Source organism: Tachyglossus aculeatus, chromosome 9 (assembly GCF_015852505.1).
Source record: "Tachyglossus aculeatus isolate mTacAcu1 chromosome 9, mTacAcu1.pri, whole genome shotgun sequence".
Lineage (NCBI taxonomy): Eukaryota > Metazoa > Chordata > Mammalia > Monotremata > Tachyglossidae > Tachyglossus > Tachyglossus aculeatus.
The window spans coordinates 46153225-46167204 of record NC_052074.1 but is presented as its reverse complement, the minus strand read 5'-3'; positions in this window follow the sequence as shown (position 1 = coordinate 46167204).

Sequence of the window (13980 nt, the reverse complement as noted above, 5' to 3'; positions counted from 1 at the left end):
AGAGACTAAAATTAGTTTATATTTTAGCAAGTTAGCACTTCTTAGCAGTTGATTTACTCTTGAAGCTGCAAAATCTGTAAGCTTGCAATTAATCATGCGTTGGTCATTTTCTTTCAAAAATGTTCAGTTTGGCTGTCTGTATCATAATAGGAGAAAACATGTAATTTATGCAGTTTAGAAATTATAGGCCTGTGTTCAACTATGTCAATATATTTTCTCACCCGCTCATTGTTCTTAACGTTATAAAAGAATGTCATTTCCCAGGGATTTATTTAAGCAAAACCTTTAAAATGAGATCTTTGGTAAAATGAAAACTTTTTGGAGTTGTTTTAAAAGAAGGAGGTTTTGTGGTTGTTTTGGTTTCACCATTTATGCAGTTAAGTTGTTACCCCTTCATCACGAAATGCACTCTCGGTAACATAAAATCTTTGTCGTCTTGAGCTGTTTGTAATATTTTTGTATGGATTTCACATGTACAACTATTCCACTTACAGTATGATCTTGCAGTGATAGTATAGGTATTTGAAGAAAATTTCAGTCCAATGGAATCCATATCTTCTAGTTCACTGTTTTTTTTCCAGTAAGTACTTTTATGAAAAGGAAAATAAGACATTTTTATACATTTCCTTTAAATAACCTCTGCCAAAAATTAACCCAATTCTGTTTGACAGCCTAGAATAGTATATCACAATGCTCCCAGCATACTGATCACTCACTGTGCTGCTGAAACAAATCAATTAGGCTGCCAATTGTATTCATTAGAATTCATTTAAATCTCCATAAAAAAGTTAATTAAAACTAAGAGTGAGGAGGAAATCATGTCTAACATTCTTATTAAGCCCAAATCACCAAATTAATTCCAAATCCAAATCAACAATCACTATTGAAAATTCCCACCCCAAAAAGTAGATCAAATGTAATCATACGAGTGACCCTGTTTCTCATGGGTCAAAGTTTTCCAGATGAAATCGCCTAGCTCTCTCTGATGCTTCTCTATTCCCCAGCAGGATGGTTTGGCTATGGCATAGGCAATAAAGGGGCCTTTACTGGTTCAGCCTCATCACTCCCATTAGTACAGGTGAATGCCGAAACCATCGTTAAGGAGTCCCGACCAAGAGGCTTTCCGTTGGTACGGTATTCGAAGGCTTATTTGAATGCTAACAGACCAAGCTGATCGAATGAGATCTCCCTTACCACACTAAATGGCTTTTTATGAGGGGCCGCATTGAGCACGGGCCTGTTTTATTTCCGCTGAGCCGCCAACCCAGAGGCCAGCAAACGGTGGTGTGAGAGAGACAGTGTGTCATGCTGATCGTCTCATCGAAATGTCTCCTGGGCAGAGCTGTTAAAAGGAATGGGAATATATGATGTTCAACCTTCTGGTTGTGGCATGAAACTTTTCCTCCCTTCCTTTCCCCCTCCTCTCGGGAACGGGGAACAGTTCCTTTTTGTTTTCTGAGGTCCAAAACACGGGGCCCTGGGAGATGGGGAGAATCTTCCTGACAAGTCCCGGAAAACTGTCACCTAATTTCAGATGCAGTTCTTGGCAGAGGTCTGGGTGGAGGTGGGCAGGGGGCACCCTGCGTTTCAGTCTCATTAATCATTTGGCTTCCCCTGGCTGCTTTGCCGCATCTTCTGGAGGAACCCTTCTCTTTATTCATTCAGACAACCCTTTGGATTAAACAGAGCCAGCTAAATGTCAAAGCAAATCTGAGTCTTGATGCAGATAATCATTTCAATAATATTTCTCCATTTGTGCCCAAACACCAGGGGAATAAAGCTTTTCTGCTGTCAGGTACTGTAAGACTGCAGTTGGTGTAAATGCTTGACATTGAGCCAGATGGCTTAGCTGTGCTTCAAACATATGTTCAACAAGCAGCCTTGCACACATTGGAATTTTATTATTTTGAACTGGTGAGGCATGCATATTTATTTACTTGACCCCCTTTGGTGTCACTTCGGTATTAAAACAATCAGTTAGAAAGCTTCTCCAAGCAATAGGGTAAGGCGAGTTTATAAACTACTTGTCAGTTTCACATCACCACTTGCAGTGAAGTATTCCTCTGTATGGCCTGTTCCTGGTTTTAAGGAAAGGAGGGCAGAGGAGAAGTGTGAAATGCGAGCCTTCCCGCTAAGACCCAAAGAGAGTGGCCTTTTCTGGCCAAGTGTTTACATGACCCCTGGGACAAGTCATTTTCTCCAGCATTTCCGGATATTTTTCACCCAGGCACACTTTGTGGAGATCAGTGAATGAGGGAAAAAAAAAAGCAGGGAGGAAAATAAAGTGGGAAAAAAAGGTGAAAAAATAATCACGCTCGGTTATGGGAGAGGCGGCAAGGTAGGAACAAATAATGTCATTTTTCAAGGTGATCAGATATTTCTCAACTTAAAATGTGCATGGTTTCCTGGCAGTCAAATATTGTATTTTTCAGTGGAGAAAAAAAATTGGTTGGCACACTATTTGGTGAGTTCTGAAGTCAATGTCCATTAAGCCATAGAACAGCCTCAAGTACTAACAATATTGCTGCTGCAGTAAAAGGGCCCCTACAAGCTCCCCGCTGGATTGTAAATCCCTGGAGGGCAAGGACCTCGTCTACTGACTCTCTTGTACTCCTCCCAAGTGTTTGGTACAGTGCTTTTGACACAGTAAGCGATCAGTAAATACTATTCACTGATTGTGGTTGGCAGACATGACTATCAACTCCACACTATTAGTGTGCTGTTTTCTGCCATCCTGACCTTTAGTGAACCCTGAAAGCATATGTAAGGTGTTGATATTTCTGAAATGGGCATTCCCCAGAAACTTTCAATCCCTCACCTAAGGCAGAGGAATTTACAATTAGGAGGGGGTTCTCTCATGACTTCAGTCCAGCTATCTGCATTTGGAGAGTTGGGAGAGAGAGGTTCAAAGAGTTAGTGGCCCTAGGAACCAATAGCTTAACTTTAAAAAAATCAACAAGTAACCAAACCTTAAAACTCCAATCTGGGAAACGTTTGGAGGAAATCTGAAAAAAAAAAATCATTTAGATTCTCTTTGGAGCTGAAATTTTTTACAGAATTTTGAGTGTATAAAAACATAGAAATAGAGTGGTTGCCTTCACAAGTGAGTAATTGACCATTTTCTCCAACTGGGAAGTATATGTGATGCCATTTATTTTTATTTAGAAGATTCACCTGAGGGTTTAGTAAGAACATGGAGAAGCAGTGTTGCCTAATGGAAAGTGCCTAGGAGTCAGCGAAGCTGGGTTTTAGTCCTGGATCTGCCAGTTGCTTGTTGTGGGACCTTGGGTAGGCACTAAACTTTTCTGTGCCTCAGTTTCCTCAATTATAAAATGGGGACAGCTTGAACACTGACCCGTGTGGATGAGTAAATGAACCACTCTGTGCCTCAGAAGAGGATAAGATTTGAAAAAAAAAAAAAAGGAATACCTGCCTTATCTATTAGGTTCTGAATGCTGGGTAGGGCAGGGACTATGTTGAATCTGATTATGATTTATCTCCTCCTGTATTTAGTACATAGCAAGCACTTAGTAAGTACAATGATTAATAATATAAACTCAATTATATGGTTAGAAATTTGGTTATTAAACTCCATTGTGCACTGCATGATTTCAGGAAATTGCTCTTTGGTCTCTTTTGATCTACCTGTTTATTTCAACATCTTATTCACACAGTTACCTGAAATGCATCCCTTAACGCTTATTTCTTACCTCTGCCACAGGTTTGCTTAATTTCCTGCACTCAGAAGCTTGTAAATTCATATTTAGAGTCCATAATCTGCCTAGGTGTCAGAAGGACATGGGTTCTAATTCCGGCTGTGCTGTATGTTTGCTATGTGACCTTGAGCAAGTCAATTCACATCTCTGTGCCTCAGTAACCTCATCTGTAAAAAATGGGGATTAAGACTTGAGCCCCACGTGGGACAGAGACTATGTCCAACCTAATTACCTTGTCTCTACTCCAGTGCTTAGAACAGTGCTTGGCACATAGTATGTGCTTAACAAGTACCATAATAATGATAACAATAATAATTACAAATGGCAGGTAATCCCGGCTCTGCCACTTGCCTGCTGTGTCATCTTGGGCAAGTCACTTAACTTCTCTGTGACTCGGTTCCCTCATCTGCAAAATGGGGATTAAGACTGTGAGCACCATGTGGGACATGTACTGTGTCAAACTTGATCACCTTGTATCTACCTCAGTTCTTAGAACAGTGCCTGGCACCTAGTAAGCACTTAACAAATACCAATTAATAAAAATAAATAAATAAAAATTTTCCTGGCCGTGCCCTATACAATTGCTGTTGATTCAGACTGTTTATCATTCGAGGTAGGGTGTATAGACCGTAGATGCCTCCTTCTCTCAAAGAGCACACCTGCACATGTGCTAAAAAGATCTCCCCAAATTCAATGCTCAGCACAGGTATATATGATTGAAAAATTTCTAGCTCAATAATTTACAATTCACTGTTTTGTGGTGAATATTTTTTAATGTAGCACCCTCTATTTTTAAAAGCAATATTTAGCAAATTATGTCACGAGAATGGGTTAATTCCAAAACAATTCATCACCTAATCAGGACACTTTATAAAGTCCAAAAAAAAACTTCAGAAAGCCACTTACTAACTACCTTAGTAAGAGTTATTGCATTGAGGACCACAAGTTAAGTTTACCTCTTTAAAATCACTCTAAGCAGCCATGATGATAGATATGAATCAACAGAAACACTTCCAACACACATTCATGTATATGTACACCTCCTCATACGCAAACATATTCACATTCACACACTTGTGAATTAGACCTACTCTTTTAGCCAAAGACCTCCTGTAACAGACAGCTTCCTACTGCTGCTCTTTGCCTGCTCTGATAATTAAAAAAAGGCATCATGTATCCACTGAAGATAATTCTGTCATCTCTGAAGAAGATTTTCCCAGTACCATGACATTCCCTGTTATTGTATATTGCTAAGCAACACCAAGCTATACTCTTGTCTCTGCTCAGTTCCGTTTTGCACTTCATGGTTTCCTTGGACTTTAATCTCCAAAATAGGGCATAGTTGTCTATTGGATGATGCACCTGTACTTTGATCTCATCTGTAAAAAATATAAGGACACATGGGAGTCATGCCAATTGGGGATTGGCATGGTCTTGCATTCATTAGATAGAGATTTGAGGTATCACTGGAAAATATAGTAGTCAGATAATAAAAATAATAGTAATTTTGGGGTTTGTTAAGCACTTATTGACAAACACTGTACCAAGTTCTGGGGTAGATAAAAGATAATTAGGTCTGACAGTCCCTGTCCCACATGACATTCATGCTTTAAGCACCAAGCAGGAAAGAATATTATCGTCTGGGCCATGCTGAGACCAGGAATAACTTTCTACTGATTTCAATCACTTTTTAGCATGCTTTGTCTTTTGTGATCAATGATGTTATTGAAGTAATGCCACAAGCTACTGGCTATGTAGCCCTTATTGAACTCCAGGCAAGAGGATGGAATCCATGGCTCAGAGCAATCTATGACCTTCACTGCCTATTTTTGATCGATTCTTACCCACCTGTGGTATTTACATATACTCTCCAACTCTTTTGACTATGGGGAAAAGGAATAAAGAAGGTCAGAACTAACTGGGCCACTGGAGTCTGGAAGCTGTCTCTCGTGTGGGTGTGGCTCAGTGTTATCATCATCATCATCATGGCATTTATTAAGTTCTTACTATGTGCAAAGCACTGTTCTAAGCACTGGGGAGGTTACAAGGTGATCAGGTTGTCCCACGGCGGGCTCACAGTCTTAATCCCCATTTTACAGATGAGGTAACTGAGGCCCAGAGAAGCTAAGTGATTTGCCCAAAGTCACACAGCTGACAATTGCCATAACATGTTAATTGTTAACTACTCTCTGTGATGTCACCACCTACTTATATCATTGCTACTGTGTTATTGCTTCTGCATTTCAATTAACTTTCCTCTGTGCTGTCATTTACCTTGCTGACCTCACCATGAACTATCAATTCCCCTGCTCCCAACTGCCATTCCAATTCCTCACCTTCCCCTTCCCCTCTCCCACCCAGCTCTTTCCCTCTCTCCCCCTACCCCTCCCCCTCCCCCCCTCCCCAGGATCCCTCTGTACCAGTGCCAACCCTCACCTCCTCCCTCCCAGCCCCCTCCCTCCCCTCCCCTCCTCCCCGCCCCCACCCCATCCCAGTTCTCCTTTCTCATTGCCACCACTCTTCCCACTCTCCCCGCCCAGGCCCCCGCCAACTCATCCCAATCCAAACCCTCCCCACCCCTCGCACCCTTCCTCCTCCCTCCCCTCCCTTCACAGCTGCTGCCAAGTGTGGCCTTTGGAACCCACACTCCATTACAGGTAAGCTCCCTTTCATCCTGGACCTGCTCTCTGCTCCACATCCACCCCCTAACGGAAACATGCTCTCTCCGGATGACACGGTCTCTTCTGCTGCTTCCTCCAGTGGAGGCCTCTTCTACTCACACTCCCCCATTCTCACCGGAAAAGGAGAAGGTGTTGGCTTCCTTCTCGCTCCCCATTGTCACTTTCGCACTATCCCTCCTCCCCCTTCCCTTTCCTTCCCTCCTTTGAAGCCCACATTATTCGCCTTTACCACCCCCTCCAGATTCTTGTAGCCATCATCTACCCCCACCCCCACCCCCACCCGGCCCCACCTCTAACTTCTTTAATGATTTTGACCCCTTTCTCACCTTCCTCCTCTCTTTTCCATGCCGACTCTGATCGTCGGAGACTTCAACATCCACATGGATGTCCCTAGTGACTTCTCTGCTGCCCACCTTCTATTTCCCCTTGACGCTGCCAACCTCCTGCTCCACCCCACCTCACCCACTCACCAACTTGGTCACACCCTCGACCTCATCATCTCCTACCACTGCACTATCTCCACCCTCACCAACTCTGAAATCCCTCTCTCTGATCATAACCTTCTCACCTGCCTCCTCACTCACACTCCTCTCCCCTGTAGATCTATATTACTACTTCACACAGACCTCCGCTCTCTCGATCCCATCCATCTTTCTGAGCACCTCACACCCCACCTCACCTCCCTTTCCTCTCTACCCAATCTCGATGATCAGATTACTGCTCTCAACTCTACCCTCTTTACTCAGCTCAACTCCCTCGCTCCCCTTTCCCTTGGCCGCTCTTGTACCACTAATGCACAGCCCTGGATCACTGCCACTGTCTGCCTCCTTCGCTCTTATGCTCGAGCTGCTGAAGGCTGCTGGCGAAAGTCTAAACACCAAGTCAACCTCGTTCACTTCAAGTTTATCCTTTCCTGCCTTAACTCTTGCCCTCTCCTCTGCCAGACAAAACTATTTCTCCTCCCTTATTGACACCCATGCCCATCATCCCCATCAGTGCTTCCATACATTGAACTCCCTACTCAGGCCCCCTGTTCCTCCTCCTCCTCCTTCCCTCACCCACAACGATCTGGCCTCCCACTTCATTAGTAAAATTAACTCCATCAGGTCTGAGCTCCCCAAAGTCGCTCCTCCACCTTCTCCAACCCTCCGGCTCTCAACCCTCTCCGCTACTCTCCCATCCTTCCCAGCAGTATCCTCAGATGAGATCTCCTCTCCTCACAGGTGCTACTCTGGCCACCTGTGCTTCTGACCCCATTCCCTCTCATTTTATGAAATCTCTTACCCCACCCCTCCTCCCCTTCTTAACTTCCACCTTCAGCCGCTCACTCTCCACTTGTTCCTTCCCCTCTTCCTTCAAACATGCCCACATCTCCCCCATCCTAAAAACACCCTCTCTTGAGCCCACCTCACCTTCTAGCTATCGCCCCATATCCCTCCTACCATTCCTTTCCAAACTCCTTGAATGAGTCATCTACACCCGCTGCCTCAAATTCCTCAACGCCAACTCTCTCCTTACCCCCTTCCAATCTGGCTTCCGTCCCCTACACTCCACTGAAACTGCCCTCTCAAAGGTCATCAATGACCTCCTGCTTGTCAAATCCAATGGCTCCTACTCTACCCTAATCCTCCTCAACCTCTCAGCTGCCTTCGACGCTGTGGACCTCTCCCTTCTCCTCAGCACGCTATCCAACCTTGGCTTCACAGACTCCATCCTCTCCTGGTTCTCCTCATCTCTCTGGCCATTCATTCTCAGTCTCCTTTGCGGGCTCCTCCTCCTCCTCCCATCCCCTTACTGTAGGGGTTCCCCAAGGGTCAGTTCTTGGTCCCCTTCTGTTCTCTACACTCACTCCCTTGGGGAACTCATTCACTCCCACGGCTTCAACTATCATCTCTACACTGATGACACCCAAATCTACATCTCTGCCCCTGCTCTCTCTCCCTCCCTTCAGGCTCGTGTCTCCTCCTGCCTTCAAGACATCTCCATCTGGATGTCTGCCCACCATCTAAAACTCAATATGTCCAAGAATGAACTCCTTATCTTCCCTCCCAAACCCTGCCCTCTCCCTGACTTTTCCATCACTGTTGACAGCACTACCATCCTTCCTGTCTCACAAGCCCGCAACCTTGGTGTCATCCTCGACTCTGCTCTCTCGTTCACCCCTCACATCCAATCCGTCACCAAAAACTGCCGGTCTCACCTCTGCAACATCGCTAAGATCCACCCTTTCCTCTCCATCCAAACTGCTACCCTGTTGGTTCAATCTCTCATCCTATCCCGACTGGATTACTACATCAGCCTCCTCTCTGATCTCCCAACCTCCTGTCGCTCCCCACTTCAATCTATACTTCACTCTGCTGCCTGGATCATCTTTGTGCAGAAATGCTCTGGGCATGTTACTCCCCTCCTCAAAAATTTCCAGTGGCTATCAATCAACCTACGCCTCAGGCAAAAGCTCCTCACTCTCAGCTTCAAGGCTCTCCATCACCTCGCCCCCTTCTACCTCACCTCCTTTCTTTCCTTCTAGAGCCCATCCTGCATCCTCCATTCCTCTGCCACTAACCTCCTCACTGTGCCTCGTTCTCACCTGTCCTGCCATCGACCCCTGGCCCACATCCTCCCCCTGGCCTGGAATGCCCTCCCTCCATACAATCGCCAGGCTAGCTCTCTTCTGCCCTTCAAAGCCCTACTGAGAGTTCATCTCCTCCAGGAGGCCTTCCCAGATTGAGTCACCTCCTTCCTCTCCCCTTCCCCATCCCCCCCACAGCACCTGTATATATGTTTGTACCGATTTATTAGTCTATTTTACTTGTACATATTTACTATTCTATTTATTTTATTTTGTTAATATGTTTTGTTTTGTTGTCTGTCTCCCCCTTCTAGACTGTGAGCCCACTGTTGGGTAGGGACCATCTCTATATGTTGCTAACTTGTACTTCCCAAGTGCTTAGTACAGTGCTCTGCACACAGTGAGTGCTCAATAAATACGATTGAATGAATGAATTGGCAGAGCCGGGATTTGAACCCATGACCTCTGACTCCAAAACCCGTGCTCTTTCCACTGAGCCACGCTGCTGGAGAAGACAAGCTTGAAACTATGGAGGGAGTAAATATCTGTTGGGGTTAAGCCACACATTTTTAAAACAGTGTACAGATAACGGCGAATTGAATTCATTCAGGCACCTCAACATGATTGGCAGCTGCCACAGTGCTCTTGCCTGCTGAGCCACTCCGCTCTCTTGTTTGAACGGGACAGACCCGTGCCTGGCCCTCTCAGACTAGACCAGAGTCAAAGCATCCTGCCTATCGAGATGCGGGGGTCAGACTGGCAGCCTTCCCACTGTTCACCTCCGTACGCAACTACTGGTGCAGAAGACTGCTCCTGAGATAACACCAGCAAGAAAATAAGTGCAGAACTGACAGCAGGAATACGAAATGCAGTGTAATCGTTCAGTAGAGCAGGCATTTCCCAGCTCAAAAGTGGAGAGAGAGCATTTGGGTATATTGATTAAGTGAGAGATGCCATGACACCTGACAGTATACAAAGAACTGCCTTGTTGCGATGATGTTGTATTTCCGCAAGGACTTGTTTCAAATAGCAAGTGCTGTTTAACTAGCCATCTTGATTTCTATCTGTTGATCCATCACTCTTCCTTAACTACATCTAAGAGGCAATTAAAATATCAGAAGATAATCAGATTAATTTGGGCACAGAAGAAATTTAAAATTTCATAACATTTTATAGCAAACAGTTTTTTTAAATATACCATTTCTTTACCTTTTTTGAAGATCTTATTGTACGTTAACCAAAACCTTTATACATCAGACCATTTTTATTATTTAACATTAGTATTGCTATTCAAGTCAACCAGCATTAAAAACATTTTAAAACTAAGAGTAATACTTGTAATTTTATCATTCTTTTTTAAAATAAGGAATATTTTACCTTTTTTTTTTCCGGGTGGGGAAATTATTTGGATATTTGATTACTTAAAGCTTAGCTAAATGTATGCCAAAATCATCCATTGTCAGTACAGTGTAATTGGCTTTTTGTGGATGTTGAACTGATGAAAGTTTCAGTAAGGTCATTTGGATACAGGTGCTTGGCTCCTTGAAGGCAAGGATCTTGCCTATCAACTCTACTGTACTCTTCCAAGCCTTTAGTACAGCGCTCTGCATATAGTGCTCAATAAAGGCCGTTGATTGCCTGTTTTAATTTAGAGTCAGTGTTCTGAAAGTACAACTGTGGAAATAAATAATAGAAGAGCAGGGAGACTTCATGGTGCTGACTTGTTGCTTGACTCCCTAACAGTCCCACCGCTTCTTAGAAGTATGATATGAAACCAGGGTCTCTGCACTTAGGTCAGACAGAGAAGTGTAAGAGCTGAGGTTTCGTAGATGACATTTTCCTACTCCAAAGTGGACCTATGGCAAAAAAAAAAACCCTCTTAGGGGCTCTGCAAAGAATTGGGGTGATTCAAGTGACAGAATTATTTTCCCTGGCAGAAGTTTTACTTATTTATTTTCCCTGAATTCACTTGCTGACAGTTGAGGGAAAGGGACTAGTTATGGATCAATTATGGGTGAGAGCTTGTTACTTGTTTTGCCTGAATTTCCCCACTCAACCCAACTGGTCATTTGGCTTTAGGCTGCCTTAAGGAATTGCTTTCTTTGGGATAAAACCAAGACCCTGGAGGTATATGATCAGCCCTGGCAGTACTTTAGCAGATGGCCATTCAATGGACCAGTGATGATAATAATAAAAAATAATAATAACTGTATTTCTTAATATCATAAATGGGTGGGAGTGTGAATATTTTATATTCTGTCTTGAGTGTGTTTGTGTGTGTGTTAATATTACAAATGGGTGGGAGTGTGAATATTTTATATTATGTCTTGAGTATGTGTGTGTATATGTGTGTTCAAAGATGTTGTGTCTGGTAAAACATCCTTTGTGTATCATTGATATCTCTCTCATGCTTCAGAGAGATAGTGAAGTACAAGAGTTCATTTCATGTTTAGGTCTTTTAAGGTTTTTTCTGTTTCCCACAGTCTTAATTTGTTTTAGAACCCTCTAACTCCAATCCCTTATGGAAAATATGAAAACAGTTTTGGGTTAATATAGGGGTAAGCAAGAATGCAACTGTCTTGGAGAAATGTCTGTGTTGTTCTTTCCTTGTTTCACCTTTCTCTGACTCATTCCAGGTTATAGCACCTCACTGAGAACTAATTTTCACTGCTCTAAAAGCAGTTTCCAGTAAAAGATGAATATGAAATAGTTACAGTTGGTTCCCTTTGCCATGATAACGAAGAGCTGATAGCAGGTTTGCTTTTATCATCTGCTTTAAATAGCATTCCTGAAACAATGTTATCACTTTATCAATCCAAGGCCATGTTATGGTAACTATCATCTATTCTTCATTCAAGTTCTCTCCAAATTCTACAGTGAATATCTGTTATAGCAAAAATGGCTGTACTCATTCATTTCCTTTACATTCTACTCCTTTTCCTCTCAGAAAGGGAGAGTATTTCCCCTTCAGAGATCATTGTTTAATCTTACCTTTCACCGTTGCCCCATTCCAGTTGGGAAGTAGATGGGTGAGACATATGGTATAGACTGGGCCATGTCGGTTTGGCTTGTCAGCCTGTCATAAAATGGAACACGCAATTAGCCTTGCAGATAGTTTTGAAAAATCAATGAGCCTGCAAAGATTCCCAGCCCCCTCCTACTTATCAATGTATCCTGTCTCCCCCCGTGTCTCCCCAAATCAATAGGTTAAAAGGATGCAAGCAAGCTTGAAATGGAACGTAAAAAAGCTGTGTCAACATGGGAAAATTACCTGGGTAATTCAGGATCATAAATACACATTGGCCTCAACTATCTGGATCTTTTAAGCAGATCTCCTTGTAGGGAGGGAAATAAAATATCCATGAAATTCAGGTCAACATAGATTTTTAACTCTCGGGCACCTGATCATTTGCTTGTGTGAACCCAAGCTCAAAATTCATCTGGAAAACCCTAACCTAGAAGACTTAAGAGAAATTAAGTCTGAGTTCAGAAAGGTTTCAAATGGCATTCTTTGATGAGGAGAGAATTGCTATTGAATAAGAAAAAATTGTAGAGAAGAAGCTGACAAGAGAGGGAAAGTAGAAGACAATAGGCAGAAAACAAATAGGTTGAGACAACTCCAACATTCAAGTCTACTCTGTTTTCTCCAAGGTTGTGATTTCTTAGGAATGGGTGTCCAACTGTGCACGGCATTCTTCAGAGGCCATGTTTCCCCAGCAAACACCAACCGACATGGGCTCATTGGCAAATTCACTAGGATTGCATTGTTTGAAATCCTACCTCAGTGGGGAACTCCAGATGGACAATAGGGAATATGGAAAACTGATTATAATACAAAATCATGTAACATCAAGAAACTCTCCCAAAGACTATGGAAATGTACATTGAGACATCACCAGGGTAACCAGGACCACTACGGGAAAGGCTTTGGGCCAATGTTGAAGGGGATATTTTTGTCAGTTTTTTTGATATTTATTAATGTCTCACTAGACTGTAAGTTCACTGTGGGCAGGGAATTTGTTTACTGTTATATTGTTCTTTCCAAAACCCTTAGTACAGTGCTTTGACCACAATAAGCACTTAATAAATGTGATTGAATGAATGAAGTTTCAAAGGCTGTGATAATAAGTACAGAAGATTCAATCAGACACAGGCTCTGTCTCTCATGGGACTCACTATCATGAACAATGGTATTTTCTGCCAGTGACGTTCAAAGATGCAGTATCCTGTGTATCATGAAGAGGCCCGCAGTACTGCATGTGCAGGTAGAACCTCAGCTCAAGTCATAGGTTCTAAGAGCTCTGCTCAGCCCTCCAAACCATCCAGGCCATGGAGGATAGATGGGGATGGGAAGGGAAATGAAGGGGAAGAAGCAGTGATAGTGATTGAGACTTAGGTTCTGCAGGGCCTTTGGAGAGAGAAGAGTTTCTGGGCAAACAGACAAGGAAAAAAGGAAGGAGGAGTCATCTGAAAACCAACAACTATGTTTGGAGAAAGGTGTAGGACACTTGGATAGGGGTGGGGAAAATGAGCATGGATTGATGACTGGAGGTGGATAGCTAGGCTTTTCGGCATTTTAGAATTCATCCCTTATCAGAAGATCTGGTTTATTATTATTAATAATGGCATTAAACTCTTACTATGTCAAGCACTGTTCTAAGCGCTGGGGTAGATACAAGGTTATCAATTTGGACACTCCCTATCCCACATGGGGCTCACAGTCTAGGTAGAAGGAATTTTGGAGTATGCACCATCCCTTTCCGAAGTCCCAGCTCTGCCACTTATTTTCTGTGTGACCTTGGGTAAGTCATTAAATTTTTCCGTGCCTGTTACCTCATCTGTAAGATTGGGATTAAGACTATGAGCCTCACATGGGACAGGGACAGTATCCATCCTGATTACCTTGTATCTACCCCAGTGCTAAGAGCAGTGCCTGGCACAGAGTAAGTGCATAAAAAATACCATTAAAAAAAAAAAATTCCACCTGGTGATCTGGCTATATGAGATTTCCTGA